The 20,355-nt window shown below is 42.7% G+C and overlaps 1 protein-coding gene across 2 annotated transcripts in view; it reads left to right on the forward strand.

The window, feature by feature from the left end:
- The first annotated feature begins 9,636 nt into the window (after window positions 1-9,636).
- The window catches only part of PRICKLE1 (prickle planar cell polarity protein 1), a 131,589-nt gene continuing 120,870 nt past the window's right edge, over window positions 9,637-20,355 (forward strand). Inside the window, exon 1 of one of the 2 annotated variants that reach the window (XM_055358049.2) lies at window positions 9,637-10,186. The gene's annotated coding sequence lies outside the window, so the exon portion shown is untranslated. The remainder of the gene's footprint in view (window positions 10,187-20,355) is intronic. The other variant, XM_055358050.2, reaches the window with a different exon arrangement.

A 20,355-nucleotide genomic window follows, 5' to 3' on the forward strand; every position in this document is an offset into this window, starting at 1 on the left:
AAAGTGCCAGGTGAACGGTAGAGATGATCAAAACTTAGACACCACATAGCCAATATATTAGAAAACCTCACTCAGAATAAGGAGAGAATGAACCACTGAAATGACAAGAATGCAGCTAGCTTCCCCATCCTTTGATGCTCATAAATCAGTGAGGAATAAGCCATGGCTTTCTGTTAGACATTTTAAATCAATGTCAGCCTCTAATTTAAAAAGTGAGAAGAAAATGTAGTCTTCTGTTATTAACCCTCAGTACTCTAATAAAAATAATATTCATAATAATAATAAAAAACTTGCCAAGTGCCAGTCCTGAATCCATTGATGGGCAGTTGCACTACGTAAAATCATATGACTTAGATCAGTTTTCAACAACTTTGCCTCTGTGGAGGGTGCTTCCTGACAGCCGCATCCACCTCAGTTCCAGGGAAAAACAGTATCAAGACCTTTCTGCCATCATTGTAACAAGAGCTTTGTTTCCTCTGGCTGTGTTTTGAGAGTTACCTCTCCTTTCTCTTCCTTTTCCCCCTAACACTGTCACTCACACACCTCTCCTGATTCCCACTACATTCTTGTTTCTCTCAGGCCCTGCTGACAGGCTTGCCTGCCTGCTTTAACCTATTTAACCAGACAGTAAGAATAAGAAAACTATAGCTGCTTACAGGCAAATTCCAATTCTAGATTAGAGGAGATTTCATACAACTTGCAAATGTAGGAGTTCAAGTGCCAGGCAGAAGTATAGGCTGGGATCTCACATCTTGAGTCATTCATTTGGGGAAAATTTATTCCCGATTCTTTGACTTCATTTTAGCTCCTTATCTCCATGGGCTTTTTTTTTTTTTTTTTTTTTTTTTAGTTCTCATATTGAATTATTCTGTTTTGGTGGCTGAAATAGTACTTTTTAGCAAGAGTGGGTAGGAACCCTGAAACTCTATAAAAAGGACTAAGTGTGCTGATTTGTGTGTTTCTCTCTAAGGCTCCTTAAACTTCATTGTTTTAAAATGTAGAAATTAAATTAAAAGAGAAATTTCCTGTCAGATAACTAATCCTAAAAATTAAAATATTGTCATTTGATTATTGTTTTAGTCTCCCATTTGCCTTTTAACCTAATGGGTTTAGTAAACCAATTTCCTTTATACATTTCACTCAGTCGCATCATGAGTGACATATTATTTTGCTAATGCTTTAGGACAGTAATGTAGAGGAGAATGTGTTCTAGTCACATGGTTAGCACACTAACATAAAAGACTAATTTCTAGGCCCATCGGTGGCTCTCATTCACCAGAAAGCCACATCCTGGTGGCGGGGGTGCTGGCCTGGGAACCAGTTCCCAGGAGCTCAAAAATGAGAGCTGCTTCAAGTTGCTCCTAACTCCTTCCTAGCATCTACTGCTATATCTGGATTTTCAGAGTTGGTGAGCAAAACCAATAATTTTTCCAGAAGAAAATGGAGTGTAAATGTAGTCATCTCTATTTGAAAGTTTTTGATACTCACAACCCATAACCACTATTGAACATGTCATGTTTTTTCTTATGCTTTCTTGAGTTTTGTTTTACTTTAATGCCCCACAGATCCTGAGCTCGGGCTGGGAGTTGTGGTTGGTGGTACGAGTGTGCCTAGGAGGGGTGGAACTCTTTAAACTCAGACCTCTGGGAACTTCTGCCCCAGCAACAGCACTAGTGAGAGGAAAAGCTAATGTAGTCATTGTAGGTCATACTTGAAGATATTTATGGAACTTCACGTGCTATCTATAAGAGTTCTTCAGGCCTGGGGTCAAAAGTAGCAGAATAAACAACATTCTGCAGCAGAAGCTGCTACTTTTTATAGGAATGAGAGAATATATAGTAAAATCTAAGATATCAACTTTCAGAGGTAGAGGATTGATTTTAGTCCTCCTTCAGTCACTCAACTACAAGTCCCAGAGTTCTTTTTATATGAAAAAATAGAAAATGAAAGCACCATTTAACCCAAGATATTTCCCAAAAGAACATTAGAAGCCAGCATGTCACTCAATCTTGTTTTTGTAAGCTCCTGAAGTAAATAAATTAGTCTTGAGTGTCTCTACATTGCACCAAGAAGATCTGAAATAAAATTAGATTAGTAGCTTTGAGCAAAAAGGACATTTATTTCTCCTTTTCCTCTCTCTTTCTCAAACTCACAGGTATGTGAAATCATATTTCATATTGTGGGTTTGAAGTATAAACAAGAAAGCCAGAGTCAGAGAACCAAAATAAACCAACCACCAATCTATTCTCCAGTCTCAGCCCTTCCATTTTTCTGGTAGAGGTCTGAAATTAATCTTGTTTCCAGAAGTTGGGTATCTGCTATGGAGCTCCTTCAAGCCACAGCTGTGCCTCCATCACATGTAAACACCACTGGATTCCACATTGCTTCCTAATTTGGCCACTGGGACTGTGGTCCACACTTGAACCTTAGCTCCACTGGTTGAACCATAACAACCTGACATTTCCTCTTCCTGGGAGGTTAGACTCCCCTAATTGCTGCTTCACCTAGCTCACCGCCTCCCCATCCTAATGCTGACTCTACTGCCCAAATATATGGCCCTGATCTCCTTCACACTGTGAACCACACTAGGCTTGGCTGGATCACCTTAGGGTATAGGCTGGCCAGCCCTACCTGTCCCCACCTCACTCTCTTCTCCCCACCAGCTCTCCATTAAGGTCCCAGTATCTATTTATCTTTCAGTGGATACTGAGCACCTACTCTGTTCTAGTTACTGTGCCAGGCACTGGAGTCGCAACATTGAATTAGTCAGCATTCTGCCCTCAAGGGACAAACTAATGGAAAAGGCAGCAAATCAAAGATGATAAAGATTGCTGTGACAAAGGAATGAACTCTGACCCAATGTCCTCCTTCCACTCATCTTTGAGCAGAGGGGAAATGGCCTTCAATTCTTGCATATGTGCTAAGTAAACTTAGCTTTTATATGAAATTATCAATTCAGCTCAGTTGACTGTGAAAATATATAATTCATTTTTTAATGAACAACACGGAATAGTTGAGTATTGCCCAAGGATTATAATCTCAAAATTGCTGCTGGCCATACTCCCAAAAGCCTGGTGAAAGCATATTTGTGGAGGATTGCCTGAAGGAAGTGCAGATCAGCTTGGTCTGCTTTACAAAACTATTATAAACTGCTGAATCCTCCTGGGATCCCCAAAGCCCACCCATCAGACCCTTCGAGGGCCTCCTTTAAACCTCTTAGTGGTGGGACTCTAGGGCTGCATGAAGCACAGTTTGCTCTGGGGAGCTTAAAACTTAGCTGAGGGTAGGTACTGCTCTCTTCCTGAAATGCCCTCGTCTTTAGTATTCATTCAACACTTTCTCACTATCTCCTTCCTATCTCTTTGGCTTCTTCTTTTAGCCAGTTTTGCAGATTACTTTCTCTGATCATCCAAAACGGAACTCCTTATCTTCTCCCACAAAACTTGTCCCTGCTTTTAAGCTCCTACATGCCTCAGCCTCTGCCCTCCTCTGCAGGTTCATCCAAGCCTCCACCTCACTGCTCTCCTTTTGTGCCCCATACTGCAGCCAGTCTGGACATGTTTCATGTCCTTAGATTCAGCCTATTTGCATTTACCTCCTCACCTTTACACATGATGTTCCCTCTGCCCAAAATGCTTAGACACGTGAGCACACACACCTGCATGCACACATCTTACCCTCAGTTAGTTCATCTTCTAGATGCCTCTTCTTCCAAGAAGTCTTCCCTCACTCTACCTCCATTCCCTCCAACTATGCAATACCAGAATACTTTGGACTACTCACTTTATTGTAATTGTCATATATTCTGTTAAGTTCCTGTTACAAAATGAAGTGATTTTTGTTGTTGTTGTTGTTGTTGTTGTTGAGATGGCATCTCTCTCTGTCTCCCAGGCTGGAGTGCAGTGGTGCAGTCTCAGCTCACTGCAACCTCCACATCACAGGCTCAAGCATTTCTCTTTCCTCAGCCTCCCAAGTAGCTGGGATTACAGACACTCACCACCATGCCTGGCTAATTTTTGTATTTTTAGTAGAGGCGGGGTTTCACCATGTTGGCCAGGCTGGTCTCAAACTCCTGACCTCAGGTGATCCACCCTTCTCAGCCTCCCAAAGTGCTGGAATCACAGGCGTGAGCCACCATGACCAGACAAAATGAAGTAATTAAATTGCTCTTCTAAAAAATAAATTTCATTGAATTCATGGGTGCTCTGAGAAACATCCCCAAGAAACACATTGTGAGTGCTCTGTGAGGATGTTGTTCATCATTTCTCTAGAGCCTTCTTCACGTGGACCTGGGGTGTGGGTGATTCTTTCTGCTCTTCAATTTACTAATAGTATACTTCTCCTAAGAACAGGATTGTTTTAATTTAGATACCTTTTCCATTGTGTAGGAATTATATAACCATTGCCACATTGGCTGCTAGAAATCTGAAAACTAAATCGTGTCTCACTCTTTATGGGATGAATTTTATGAACTTGTCTCATTTCTTTTTCTCATCTTTCATATCTACTTTCAAGTTATGCTAACTTGCTATGTGTTATGGGTACATAACAGTAAGTGGACATAAATCTTTTCCGGAATAAAGGAATAACTAATCGAATAAACAAAATGATAGAGGAGTATAAAGTTCAACAGAGAAAAGTAGCCTCTAAATGGTGGAAGGGTGTACCAAACGGTAATCCTTAATTTGTAAGTCACTTAAACCCCAAACTGGCTTAAATGACAACAAAATATTAAATTAACTGAAAAGTTTAGTGGTAGTTCATTTTCAGGTAGAGTTTGATCCAGGAGCTCAAATCATGCCATCAGATCCTGTTCTCTCACCATCTCTCCCTTCTATCCTCCTTCATGCTTGCTTAATGCTCAGGCTTCATGTGGTGACAAAATAGTTTCTGGAATCTAGACCTTTGCATTCCAAAATGTATATTTAAAAGACAGAAGAAAAAGAGAATATCTCCTGTCTATGAATAAAAAATCCATAAGGATAGAGACTTTGGATATTTGGTTTACTGTTGAATTCCCAGCAAGGCGGTGGCTGGTATATAAATGATCAATAAATACTTGTTGAAGTTGTTGTTATGGCATCACTAAAAGCTCATACACAAATCCCAATACTTGACCTGGGTCACATGCCCATCCCTGAACTAATCTTTTGGTCAGGGGATCCAGTGCTCTAATTTTCCAGGTCTGGGTCACCTGATCCTAACACCAAAACCAGGGATGAGTCTCCAACTAATCCATGTGCACTGACAGTGGGAGATGGTGGTTCCTCAAGGGAAATCGGGGGCATTACAAAGAAGGAGAAACAAGCTTGGCAGACAAAACAATAAATAATGCACATCAATGGACTACCAAGAAGGTGATGTTTGAGTCGAATGGTAAAGGATAAGCAGGAGTTAGCTAATAAAGAGGGCAATTTTCAGTGGGTAACATTCTAGGTATTTTCAAAGCACAGAGTCATAAAACAGCCTGATGCTTTTGAAGAACTGTAAATAGTTTAATATGGTTAGAGCAAACAAGGGTGGAGAGTAGTAAAAAAAAAAATAAGCCAGAGAGATAGGCACAGTGCAAATATAAAAGACCTTTAGAACTAATCCAAGGAGTGTGCACTCTATCCTGAAAGCCCTGAAGAGCGTAAGCAGGATTTGCAGCCCGGGAGCACGCCTGACAGCCAGGCCCTTGCAGATCATTACAGGGTCAACACTGATTCACCCTGCAAACACTGGTTGGGGCTGGGTCTGCAGGTCAAAGAAAGGAATCCCAGATGTGGATGAACAAGAGACACAGGGAGCAGACGCCAAGCAAATCCTAGGAATCAAACAGGCCTGGGAATCAAACAAAGACTGCCAACACTGTCCGATTGTTGCTTAATTCTCAAGCTTGTAGCCCACAATGTCATGAATTCTTCATCTAAATATGAAAATCCTCTTTAGTGAGCCAGGACACATTCAGAGCATGACATGGTTGGGTATTGTACTAGTTTGCTGGGGCTGCCATAATAAAGTACCACAAACTGGGTGGCTGAAACAACTGAAATTTATTGTCTTACAGTTGTGCAGGTGGAAAGTCTGAGATCAAGGTGTGGGCAGGGTTGGTTCCTTCTGAGAGCTGTGAGGAAGAATCTGTTCCGTGCCTCTCTCCTGGCTTCTGGTAATTTGCTGGCAATCAATGATGTTCCTTGGCTTGCAGAAGCATCACCCTGATCTCCACCTTCACGTCTATGTGGTATTCTCCCTGTGTGCGTGTCTGTCTCCAAATTCTGCTCCCCACCTCTTTTTGAGACACGGTCTCACTGTATTGCCCAGGCTAGAGTGCAGGGGCACCATAATAGCTCACCACAGCCTCGATGTCCTGGGCTCAAGTGATTGTCCTGCCTCAGCCTTCCAGTAGCTGGGAACATAGGTGCATGACCATGCCACCACACCTGGCAATTTCTTTTCTTTTTTTTTTTTTTTTTTTTTTTGGAGAGACAAGATCTCCCTGTGTTGCCTGTTGCCCAGGCTCATCTCAAACTCCTGGGCTTAAGTGACTCTCCCACCTCAGCCTCCCAAAGTGCTGGGAGTATAGGCATGAGTCACTATGCCTGCCCAAGTTTCCCCTTTTTATAAGGATAAAAGTCATATTGGATTAGGACTGAACTTAGTGACCTCATGTTAACTTGATTAACTCTGCAAAGACCTTATCTCCAAATAAGGTTGCATTCTGAGGTACTGCAGTTAAGGACTTCAACATGAAATTTTGGAGGACACAATTCAACACACAAAAATGTTATTTTTAAAAAGAAGTTGCAGCCAGGCTCAGTGGCTCATGCCTGTAATCCTAGCACTTTGGGAGGCCAAGGCAGGTGGATCACCTGAGGTCAGGAGTTCAAGACCAGCCTGGCCAACATGGCGAAACCCCGTCTGTACTAAAAATACAAAAATTAGCTGGGTGTGATGGCATGCACCTGTAGTCCCAGCTACTCGGGCAGCTGAGGCAGGAGAATTGCATGAACCCGGGGGTCAGAGTTTGCAGTGAACCAAGATCGTGCCATTTCACGCCAGCCTGGGCAAAGAGCAAGATTCCATCTCAAATAAATAAATAAAATAAAAAGAAGTTACTTAGCCCCGTACGGTAGTGCATGCCTGTAGTCTCAGCTACTCGGGAGGCTGTGGCGGGAGGATCACTTGAGCCCAGGAGTTTGAGGCTGAAGTGAGCTGTGATCACCACTGCACTCCAGACTGGGTGACAGATCAAGGGTGTCTCAAAAAAGAAAAGTAGACATTCTCTAAGTGAATTGATTTCTTACAAAAGATATGGCATCATGTTGCTTTGTAAAGACAAAGAAAATAACACCATTAATAAAACAGACTCAGAAAAGAGAAAAAGAGACCCAGGAGCAACTCAAGAGTTCACAATGAAGAATGCTTTTTCAGATTAAATAAAAAACAGTTCTTTTCTACTTGTGGGATTTTGCATGGAGGCTGCTATAGAGAAGGGTGCTTGTGAGAAGATGCCTTATAAAATGAAATACAAACGTTCCAGTGATTTCTGCAGCATTCAATCTTCCCAACAGTTCCCTGAGCTGAATATTATTACCCTCACTTACCAATGAGAAACTAAGCCTGAGAGAGGTTAACTACATTACCCCAGGCTACACATTTGGTAAGCGGTGGGGCTGAAATTTGAAATCAGACTGTTGTGACCTCAGACCATCACATGCACTGGCCGGAGTAATTTTGAGTCCTGGTTGAAGGCCAAGTATTCACCATTGCAATGGATCCAAAAGATGCTACCCAGCACACGGTCCAAAGAGGCAGTAATCCTCTAGAGGGAATGACCATGTATCATCTACAGTGCTCAGGGTGTCTGCTCCACATAATAGATGCTCAACAAACAAAACCTTTGTGAAGTCACTGTAGAGCAATAAGATTTATTTCACCTATGGAGGTAGTGAAATTTTCTTTGGCAGTTCTGGAGGTTAGATAGAACCTAAAAGTTGATAGCTTAATAGAAGCATTTGTAACCCCAGCAAGATAAACAGACACAACTTCAAAGGCCAATTCCAATAAAATGCTGAGGGGCAAGAAAACCTGGTTTGTTCTTTCCCAGATTCTCGTCACCTGAGGTCAGGAGTTCGAGACCAGCCTGGCCAACATGGGGAAACGGTCTCTACTAAAAATACAAAAATTACCTGGGCGCGGTGGCAGGTGCCTGTAATCCCAGCTACTCGGGAGGTTGAGGAAGGAGAATCGCTTCAACACGGGGGTGGGGCGGAGGTTGCAGTGAGCGGAGATCGCGCCACTGCACTCCAGCCTGTGTGACAAGAGCGAAACTCCGTCTCAAAAAAAAAAAAAAAAAAAAAAAAAAAAAAAAAAAAAAACGCTAGCAAGTGGAATTATTTCAAAAGCAACAGCCTTGTTTCCTGAGTGATCTGAGCTCAGGAACTCTGCCTGGGCATCTAGACAGGAGAAAGTATCTACAGGGTGGGGAGATCTGAGTCAGAATTATAGAGCACAGTGCTGAAGCCATACATTTTCCTGGATTTAGACAGTTTCCTCCTCCATTTGCCTTTATTTCCTTGCATTCTCTTTTCATCGGCTCCATTTTTGCTGAGTATTCCTTTGCTTTATTCCCAACGAAAATCGAAAAGACTTGATGTTCTGAGAAATTCTGAGACCGGCAGTTTTGATTTTTCTTAAAGGGATAAAAATTGCATCAGTCAACACCTCCCTCCACACTCCCCCCACACACATCCTCATCTTCCTGGAAGATGATACAGTATCCTAGAGCGTTGTGGAGAGGATGGAGAGGTCAAGGAAGCCCTGGCTTTGCAGAGGCACCTGTCAAGTTCGGGTTAACAGCTGCCGCCTGTGTCTGCCCTCTGCAGTCCAGGGAAATAGTACCCACACGGTGAGACTCCACCGATCCGGAACTGGAGAGGGTGGGGGGTTCTAAGGTTTAGTGTGACACAAATGTCAGGGCAGAACTTTCAAACAGGCTGAGCCCCAGTTCAACGTGGGTGAGTGCGCCTGAGAGCCCAGCTCTGGGAATTGAGCAGACTGAAAACGTAGAGAGTAGTTTGGCCAGTGAAAAATTGTCACCGTGTTCGGATCAATGCTTTGAATCCGCTTTTAAGTGCGCCACGTTCACTTGGGTCAGGCTCTGGACATTGCGGTGGGCTGAGGTTTTCGCGGGCACGATCCCCCACACTGAGTTTTCATGGAGACGACCAGGGCCGTCGAGGCGGGGAAGGGAACGGACTAGAGGCTGAACTTTGGCTTCTTGCTCTGAAAGATCACTCCTCCGGTTCCGGGGCAGAGACTCAGACCAGCCTGTGGGATTACACGAGACAGGATCGAGTCCAAACGGGTCCCCAGCTCGGCGACGCGCGCCGGAAGGAATCTAAGTGTTTAATTAACTGCCCCCTTCACACACCCCCCGAAGGAGAAGGAACTCAAATAGGCACCCCTACCCAAATCCTTTGATCAGAGGAAATTGGGTTTGTCTCTCCCCCACCCCCCACCCCGTCCCTTCACTCTTCCTGTGTTTCAGTCCTCGGGATTCTTGGTTAAAAAAAAAAAGGCTTATAATCGGGGGCGGGGCAGAAGCTCCGAGCGAGCCGCACTTGCGACTCAGGGCCCCGGTTGGTGAACTTCTTTCTCCCTGCGCATAATCCGCCTGCTGCTCTGCCCCACTGGCTGCGCGTGGAGCCGGTCCCACGCCTGCTCGCAGCCCTGCCCCCGGGCGCGGCCGGAGCCGGGCCCGACCTCGCTTTCAGGGCCGAGCCGGGGTACGCGTGGGCGCGCGCCCAGCGACCTCGATCCCGCGGCGGCGTCCGCGCTCCGCGTTTTCGCTCGCGCCGGGCCCCGCGGCCGAGGGCGGGGTGCGCGGCGGCGCCGCGGCGTGCGGCTCCGGAGCCCGAGCGCACTCCGCCTGCAGCCCAGCTGCCAGCGCCGCCTCCCGCGGCCGCCGCAGCCCGACAGCGCGCCCGGAACATGCCAGCCTCGCGCAGCCTGCGCTGACTTCCCCGAGACGCGCCGCGGTCGGCACGGAGACTTTCTGGGCTCTGGATGGTTCGTGCGCTGCTCACCCTCGCCCACCCCTGACGCCGCGGACCGCAGCTCCTCAGCCCCGCAGCCCCGCAGCCCAGCAGCCCCGCAGCGGCGCCGAGGACAGTGCAGCCGAGTTGCGTCTCCCTCGCGCGAGGTGAGTGGCAGCCTGGATCCCGGCGGATTCCGCAGAGGGGGCTGCGGCGCGGTGGTGGGGGGCGAGCGCCTCAGGGGCAGGGCCGGGCACCTTTGCTGGCACCGCCGGAGTCTGTGACACCCAGACTGGGTCGGTGTCGCAGAAGATCAGGGAGAAGGTCATAATCGGTTTGTTGGGCTATGTAGACAGGGAAAGCAGATATTGGCTGCAGCATCGCCAGGGCTCCGCAGAGGCTCCCCGCATGGCTCCTGTTTGCTGCATCACAACCAACTCTTCCCTTGGTTTTCTCCGGCGTGGAAACAGGTTCTGTAGCCCGAGGGTCGAGGCGATGCGGGGCGCCGGGAGGCGAGGGTGCGTTGGCGGGTTCCCGCCGCTTAGGATCGCCTGTCACCTACTGGCGTCCGGAGGGAGGGTACCGATTCTCTCCTCTAGCGCTGGGGAAAGGGCTGGTGGCTTTTTGGCAGGGGCGAATCAACTCCCACCACTCTCCCCAACCCCCTGCCCCGCAATGGTGTTTTCTGAATGTAGCACAGATATAGGGAAAAAATGGGAGCGTCTTCCTCTCTTGAGGTAGAAAAAGTTGAAGAAACTAGGCATGTTAATAATTATTAGGAGCGGGACTCAGGATGCAGCAGAAAGCTGTTAAATTTTCATTACCCTCTAAGAAAAACAAACGGCATAGCCAGTGACTATTGGCAGTGCTGTGTTATTCTTGGGACTTTGGGAAAATTGTTCACAGATTGCCTTCAGGAGGCTGAAGAACGAGGTTGGGGGTTGGGAGAGAGGGAGGACGGCTGCATCACGCTGAGTTCCAGCTTGCCTAAGGAGGGTTCAGGATCACAAGCCGAACGCGTTTGGTTGCTGATTTATAAAAGGGTATCAGCGGCAGAACTGAGGCCATGAACAAGGCAAACACACCACGGGAACCAGCCTAAAGGAAAAAAAAAAGCACCAACAACTACAACCAAAAAAACATGTAAAAATCTGCCTCTCCTGCAGAGTTAACATGCATTTGTGCTATCAAATGGATGCATGTATATGTGTCTTTTAGGATAAGTTTTATGAATGACAAATCAATGAAATGGTATCTTGTATCTGTTCTTGCATACCGTGTTGTCTACTGCCTCGTCTTAATCAGTACTTCGGAAGGCTGTGCCTGCAGTTGATGTTATATAATTGATGTGGTTCACCATCAGACATTTTTTAATGTACTTTTGGAGTAGAGGGAACTTCCATCTGTCTTTTCAGACAGGCCCAAGGTATAGACTGGTGAGGGTTGCTAATGTTTGCCGTAGTCCGGCTCCAGATGTGTGAGCTCAGCTGTTGCCTGTCACTTAGGTGACAACTGGCCCTTTCCCACTAAGCCTTTGCTGTCTCCATTATACTCAGTGAAGTGTCAGTGTTCAGCCGCCTTCTATTATCAGGAGTGGACTCTAGCCCCTTGGGAGCCGGCAGCCTTGTTTGACCGTCCCCAACATTATGTCTGTTTTCAGGCTCTAGAAAGGAAAAAAAAAACAAAAAAAATCCCATGACAGCAAGATAGATACATTTTGAATTGAGCATCAACTTAATCCAAAGATTCTGCTTTAATCAAGACAGTTCTGTAAGGATGACGCAATATTTGTCAAGGCTTTTCTCTGGAACAATATTTACTCCCACCAGGGGATTTTAAACTTAAACAGCAGCCATTCATCTTGCTGTCTGGTGGAGCCTGGTTCAGTTTGCCTCCAATGTGGTCCTAGCCTTGGTGGCTAGGCTTGGCCTGGGACAGGAATCTGTCATTGTAGCCCAGCTGGAGCCTGAAGAAAGCAAAATACAGCACCTGCTGGTACCAGAGGGTTTCTAAATGCCATCAACTGGCGAGTCAGGAAACACAGAAGGAGATATTTTACAAGCTCTTCCAGAAATGTTTATACAAAGGATTTAGAGGTTAACAATGCATGTGCTCTACATATTAAAACCGAAAGGTGCTACAAATAAATGGATGTTACCCACAGTTAAGGGTTTGCACACTTGCTGATGAACTTGAAAATCTCCAAGTTTAATAAGTCATGGCTAATGTAGTATGATTCATTCTTATAAATAAGCCTCAAAAGGAAGGAAGGAAGGAAAAGAGGGAGGGATGGAGAGAGGGAGGGAAAAAGGAAGGAAAAACTGGATAGTTTATAGAGATAGACATATTGATGCAACTGAATGGGCTTAGTAAATTAATTTTTCCATCTTTAATTTGGTACTAATTGGCGAGTTATCACTGAGTGAGCCTGCTGGTTCATAGGTTTTAAAAAGAAAAATGATATATTTTACTAAAGTGACAGATTCAATCAGTTCTGCCAGTAACACCAGTGAAGCTTAAAAAGCTTATTATGTTTTTATAATCAAGGTCCATGGAAGCACTATTTGTCCATGGTGGGTGGTGGTGTAATAAGTCAGCTTGAGTCCCCCAGATAAAATCTAATATTAGCTAGGGAGAATTAAAGATCTCCTATAGGGTTAATAGCTGAACTCTTAACTTTAGAGTCAGATGTAGGTAAGTCTAGTTGTTCCTAATATTCTCTCCTTTGATAATTCTGAAAAGACCAAAAAAGTTAAATTTTGCAGTTTCTTTGATTAAGGCTTTTAAAAAGTAAGCTGAATTATAAGTTTTAAAAGTTGCATCATAATTTCTCTAAAATCTCTTATAATTACTTGAAAGCAAAATACAAAGAATTAAGTATTATGAGTGATTGTCTATAATACTCATGAAATGGAACAAGAATCTTTACAAAGTATTTTCCAGTAATTAAGTAACTCTCTTAATGGCCTATACCTATATTTTTGGCTCTCTAATATCATGGGAAACAATTTTCAGTAAAGATTATCATTACTTGTATTCTACTTACTGCAGTTAATTTCCTGGTTAAAATAGTTTATAAAGAGCAAATTTTTCCTTTTAAAGAAAGACAGGAAAGCTACATGTAGTGGTGCTTGGCTCTATAGCCCCAGCTACTGGGGAGGATCGCTTGAGCCCAGGAGTTCAAGTTCAGCCCAGCCAACACTGTTAGACCCCATCTCTGGGAGAAAAAAAAAAGGTAATTTTAAAAAATCAAAGTGATTCTCATCTGTGAATAGAAATGTTAAAAGTATCACTTGACTAGGATAGACTCTTCCCCCTTGGAAAAAATAGCTGTCTCTTTCATCTCCATGTTATGTAAAATAATACCAACTGTTTAACCCTTATTAGTGAGAGAATATTAAGATTGCCTAAATCTATGTATGATTATTCCACAATAAAGAGAAGGAGTTAGGAAAGTGAAAGGATTGTGTTTCTGGGTTGCTTGGTTGGTCGATTGGTGTTTTAAGGGACCATTACTTCTTTTTCTTCTGGTCACAGAAGAAAGGATTATTGGATTGCACAATAATATCTTTAGAAGGTTGGTGTGAGCAAGCAAGTTGAGAGAGGGAAGTACAGTAATCTGGGCACCAAGTCCTGCATTGTTGCAGTTCCTCGAAACCTCATGCAGCCTATGGAGCCAGCGCTCCACAACATGTTCCAAGGACCAAGATGGCATTGAGGAATCTGGAGAAGCCCCAAGCCTCTGACTTCCCCATCTCTGGACACACAGAAATGTAGTGCCTCATCTGCCCCAGTAACTGGTAATCACATCCCCTTGTTTATGGTCATGCTGAACTGAAGTGGAGGTTAATTACCTAGGTGTTGATGAATGAACATTTTGGAGCAGTGAAAAAAGCCTCGCCTAAAATTGTATGGGGAATCTGAGCTACTATTCCCCCCCGCTTCCCCTCTCTCCTGAAGCAGGGATGACGAACCAGACAGGCTTTACAGGTTGGAGCACGCTGATGTCATGACACTTCTGGCACAGAGATATGATAGAATAATCAGATCACTTTTCTGTATGCCAGAATGACACAATTTTTCCAAGAACCATTCCTGAGCCACTGGTCCACTGGCATTGACTATTTCCAGTTGTGGGGGGTGGGGAGGGTGATCAAACCTCTCAGAATGTAATCATTCTTCCTGTGTCTCTGTTTTATGCACTTGTTTAGACTAAACTCTAAATGCATTTTGGTTATTTTTGAAGGGACCTCTCCAGGAACAAGAATGATTGCCCAGGCTGAACCGATTAGACCTTTCCAGCTTCATTCTCCTATAAAGAGAGATTTTACATATAAAATAAAAGTAAAAATGTCAGCCAGGCAGAAGCCAATGTAAACATTTTAAAATGTAAGCTGCAAACTAGCAAGCAGCTATCATTTGCCCTTACTTAACTTTCTTCTCCCCTAAGTTTGGTCCTAAGCGAGCCTAAAAGTCAACTGACCAATTCAACAGCAGTTGCATTTTTCTCACTGGTAGATTTGGGGTAAACTCTTGGGAGAGATGCCTTTCATTTCTAGCGGATTACACTTCAGAAAAAAAAAAAAAAGTTAGGGTTGTGTTATTTCAGTTGTTCTGGTACTGAAGTCATGGACTCCTTTCTAAGAGTTTTGTCCCAGCTGCTGATTTATAGCACCCACCAGCTTCTGCTTTGTATGTGCTTCTCTCTGTGTCCTTTTCTCATTGGGTCTCCGGAAGAAAGATCTGTCAATAATGCAATGAAAATATTGCTGTGAGATGCAGACCCGTAAGTAGACTCCTCCATGCCGAGCACTCTTGCTCAGCTGCCCTTCTTTTATCTGAGGCAGAGATCCCCGGGCTTGCAATTACGGTCTTTGACTTTGGTAACAATTCTGTTTGAAATGTTTCCAATTACACACAGTATTGGCGGCATGTAGCAGCTGCATGCCAAAAAGCATTTCGAAGTGTGTTCCAAGAATCAGGCTGTGATTGCTTTTAATTTAAATAAAGGCTATTTGGTTTCCTGTGATGTTTTTTATAACCACCTTTCCCCCCATTTTTGTTGCCTTTAAAAAAAAAGAAGTCTAATATAAAGTAGCCACCACTTAATGTGCTATAATATTGGCCCTAGTTTTCTAGGATAGCCATTTTCTTTGAGCGAGCACAACAAACTTTTTAATAAAGGAATTTTAAAGGAACATTTATAGCAGTTTAGATTACCCCAAAGAAGTAAAGGGGAAAAGGTTATCTTAGATCATATTGTAAGTAGCTAATGTTTTCAAGTTTGCCTGTCTCCCTCTTTAGGGACATAGCAATATAATTATCTTTTTAGGTTATTGGAGATCATTTGGTACACTTTTTTTTTCCCAGATTCCTCTATTTTTCTTTTTGTGGGTCTATGAAGAGGTGTTATAAAAGAACATTAAAAAGGTAGAGAGATCTCAATAAGAATATTCTTAAAATGGGGGTAGAGGGGAATCAGCACATAATTTCACGATTTTATTGGAAGTAAACTCTCCAAATCTGCCTCCTCTGTGGGCTTGAAATCTCTGAACACTGAACCCTTTTTAGAAACCTTTTAAAACTGGTGGTTTAAATCTTTTAATAGCTACTAGATATATTTGACTTATTAGATCTGAAAATAAGAAAATATACACTCTCAGGACTTGGAGTAAATGGACAGGTAATAGAACTGGGGAGTTCTGTTTCCAGGACAATTTTGGCCCACCTGAAACATAACACCTAGAGCTAGAGGGTATCCAATAGGTGAGGTGCTAAGATGGTCCTAATTAAGGTGTTTTCACATAGGCTCTTTCAATCCTGGCAGAAACATCCTATAGAATATAGTGCTTCTTTGGGTTGAACAGTAGTTGACTTGCGTAAATGCCAACATCTCTTCTGGCATCTTTGGAAATCTTCCATCGTGTAATAAATAGTACTGTATAACCCAAATTTGTAAATGCCATGTTTCATGTAGCCCCTGTAGAGACAGCTGAAATTAGCCTATGCTGCTAGGGATGATTGAGATCCTGGAGGTTAGGTGACTGCCTAAATCCAAAGTACTACCAGTAACTAATGCTATTGGAGGCCTTTGATGAAATATAGGAGAAGGTGTGAGGTTAAACTTAGCATAGTACTGTACTGCGAAGAATAGCCCACCAAAAGATGCTTAGAGTTTTCCCTTAAATCCCCTTTATCCTTGGAAATTGTCTTTCAATTAAGCAAACCTTCTTGGAGGAAATTTGCTCAACTAGAGGTAAAATGAGATTTATGTTATTTTACCAGCTGAACACCCTAGCTTGCCAGACACATCCACCTTACCCAGGCCCATTGCTATAGAGACAAAACCCACAGTAACTATGGTTGAAATAGAAAGTCTATTAAAACCTTTTTCTATATTGGCCAGCTCCTCTGCCCCAGTTAAAATGCTGCCTTCTGTGTACACACACACACACACACGTTTCAATCTAATAATAGTAAACTGCTTTAAGCCATGTATAGTTTCACCAAGGACATTTGTACTTCTTTGGTTTCTTTTATTTCACTGATAAGCAAACATGGCAATTTTTGGAAGAAACACATAACTTGTTAACTACAGTTGATACTTCCAACTATCCTATTTACATGCATGAATAATCTAAGTTCCTAATTTGGGATCTGAAAAGGGGCTAGAATTCAGGGGTGTCCAACCTTTTGGCTTCCCTGGGCCACATTGGAAGAAGAATTGTCTTGGGCCACACATGAAACATACTAACACTAACGATGGCTGGTGAGCTAAATGAAAAAAAGAAATCACACACACACAAAAATCTCATAATGTTTTAAGAAAGTTTACAAATTTGTGTTGGGCCACATTCAAAGCCATCCTGGGTTGCATGTGGCCCACGGTCCGTGGGTTGGACAAGCTTGTGCTATGTAGTGTGGTATGTTGTTTTGCTTTGAAATATCTCTTTCAAATCATTTAGAGGACGTTAGATTTTACATAAGAAGACTGCTTAGTGCTCTAATGTTGAAATACGTGTTATAATGTATGTCAAAAAGAGATTACATTTTACATTCTTCTGTGACTATGAAATTAATATGTATGTTCAGTGCTTGAAGTATATGCATGTTACATACTTTTTAGAAAGAGATAGAGTTAGGTCTGAAGTGCATTAGAGAATCACAGATGTTTCTTGTAAGAGAATACATATGCTTCCTAGGAATTTTGAACTGCTTTCTGATGCTAAGCTTTGTTCACTGCAAGGATCATATGAATAATTTCATTGAGTTGCCCCAGTTCTTATTTACACAAGCCTTGAGAAAGGAGCTGAAGTGATAAATAACTTGCCCCCCTCACCTAGTTCTGAATTGCTTTAGCCTTTTATGTTTCATGAATGTGAAGGGAGGGAATAAAATATACAGAGAAGATGTTTGTGTTTAACTAACTTAATCATACAAGTTCCCTTTGTGGGCCTTCTATAAGCTTAAACAGCTTGGCAGGCTAATAGCCAAAAACGTGTCCTCAAGTACTGCCAAAAGTGTTAAAAGCAGACCAGGCTTTCTCCATATTGAGGTACTGGGAACATATTTTTTTTAACCTTCTGAATTTTGGGAATAAATCAGAAAAATCACTCTTTTTTTTTCCTCCCCTTCCTTACCCACAGAAACCAAAATTATTATTCATTGCAGTGCTGAAATGAGAAACTGATAGGAATTATGATTTTTGTGTGAGAGCGTTTTAAACTAGCCTGATTTGGCTGTTTAGGCAGGAAGCAACCAGGTTATGATAGTGTATCATGGGTCTTTTTTTGTTACTGTTTATGCTGCCTGTGGACACTGGCTTCTTTGCTTTAGTTCCATAACTTTTTTTTTTTTTGAGATGGAGTCTCCTTCTGTCACCCAGGCTGGAGTGCAGTGGCATGATCTTGGCTCACTGCAACCTCCGCCTCCTGGGTTCAAGAGATTCTCCTGCCTCAGCCTCCCAAGTAGCTGGGATTACAGGCACATGCCACCACGCCTGGCTAATTTTTGTATTTTTAGTGGAGACAGGGTTTCACCATGTTGACCAGGCTGGTCTTGAACTCCTGACCTCAAGTGATCCACCTGTCTCGCCCTCCCAAAGTACTGGGATTACAGGTGTGAGCCACCTCACCTGGCCTAGTTCCATAACCTTTAATGAAATACTTTGTCAATTTATCCTGTTTTTTCTCAAGCAGAGACCCCAAAATAGACAGTAGTGGAGGAATGTGCTATAATAGTACAGAAAAAGCCAGTTTTTTTTTTTTAACAGTTTTTTGGATTAAAAACCGAAAAACTCAGACTAGTACAATAACTGTGTGATTTTTGAGCCAGTTTCTCAGCCTCTCTGGGCTTCAGTTTCTTCATATATAAAATGAGGGAATTAGACTAGATCAGTGTATATTAATCAAAGGATTGAATCACACACATCTAAATACAAATACACAGATTTTAATGCAGTAGGTTTTCGGTGCACTCTTGCACTTTTAGCTTGAACAAGCTCCTCAGATGATTCCAATGTACAACTGCTGCTGAGCCATTAAATTAGGTGATGTCTAAGGTGTCCTTCTCATTCCAAAATTTGTTTCTAATCCTACTAGACCAAATTATCTGCCTGCCTGCTTTTCTTTCCTTTTCCTTTCCCTCCCTTCCTTACTCTCTCTCTCCCTTTCTGCCTCCTTCCTTCCTTCCGTCCTTCCGTCCTTCCTTCCTTTCTCTTTTGTTCATTCATTCACTCTTAATGACTGCTTTTATTCCTTAAAAGTAGTCATTGATATTTTGCTGTCAAAATATTATAGATGTCATTTCAACCTGGAAATGAAGATCTATGTTCTGTGCCTGTGAGTAGATGCTAATCACAAGGAGCCATGTTTGTTCACCATTGCATACCTCATGCCTACCACAGTGCCTGGCGCATAGTAGACACTTGACAAATACAGGGAGCCCAAAAACTCAAGAAACTTAAAAATATATATACTGTTATGTTTTCAAATAATATGCTCAGTGTATATTTTGTCAACTTCCAAACACCTCTCACACAAAGTATCTCCCAATTTAAAACAATGAGCATAACTGTTTATCTGAAAAACAACATAATAAATACATTATTTTCCTTCAGTTTCCAGACTTTAGGCATACTCCATGGTGCATTTATTGTATTTTTCTCCAGGTTAACAACTGATCTCATTGCTTTAAATTTGGAATTACTTCAACTGGAAACATATCTGGAGGTTGACAGAAAAAGATGTTGAGCATATTATTCAAAAATATAATTAATATACTGTTGAAAAATAAATTGATCCTATGTTTCCTCACTTTTTGAGCATCCGTATTTGTTGAATGAATGAATTCCAGTTTTCTATGTCAGTTTAAGAAATATAATCTGGTCAAATCACTGTAAAGGTTTTTAAACGTATCTGGGGCCAGGTGTGGTGACTCACACCTGTAATCCCAGCACTTTGGGAGGCCGAGGCGGGCAGATCACTTGAGGCCAAGAGTTCGAGACCAGCCTGGCCAACATGGTGAAACCCTGCCTCTACTAAAAAAAAACAAAAAATTAGCTGGACGTGGTGGCGGGTGCCTGTAATCCCAACTACCCTGGAGGCTGAAGCAGGAGAATCTCTTGAACCCAGGAGGTGGAGGTTACAGTGAGCCAAGATTGCGCCATTGCACTCCAGCCTGGGTGGTAAGAGCAAAACCTATCTCAAAAAAAAAAAATAATATAAACTCCATCTCAAAAAAAAAATAATAATAAAGAAGACATATGATACCTACTTTACTTGATTTGTTGTTGTTTGTTGCCATTTTGGGGGAGGTTTTATTATTGTTTTATTTGGTTTTTAATTAAAAGAAGAACTTTAAAACTCACTATTCTGAAACCTGGCTAACTATCCAATTTCCTTTGAACTTTTACACGTGGCCAGTGGCAAAATCAGCTAGCTTTAGCACCTTCTTCCTACTGTATGCCCTCTGCCAAATCAAATCATCAGGGTCTCAGAATGGAAAATTCTACCTGAATTATCTACCTGGGTTGTTTGCACATATAACTGGAAAACTCTTTTTTAATTATTATGTGAAGAAATACTGTGAGGTATTTTAGGAAAAATACTTAACTGTAGCTAAACAGTTCAAGGATTACTTGAAATAAATTGAGAGCTGGTTCAGAGTATTGTATAAAGCCTTAATATTTGCAGATTTGACTTTCCTGAAGTTTCACAGCAGATCTCCTTGTTTGTACTGGACTTTAAGCTAATGTTAAAAAAAAGACATGTGAAATCACAGCTCACTCTGTCCTTTCAGGTCTCTGCTCAAAAGACATCTGATGTCAGATAGCCTT

This window comes from Gorilla gorilla, chromosome 10, assembly GCF_029281585.2.
Source record: "Gorilla gorilla gorilla isolate KB3781 chromosome 10, NHGRI_mGorGor1-v2.1_pri, whole genome shotgun sequence".
Taxonomy (NCBI): domain Eukaryota; kingdom Metazoa; phylum Chordata; class Mammalia; order Primates; family Hominidae; genus Gorilla; species Gorilla gorilla.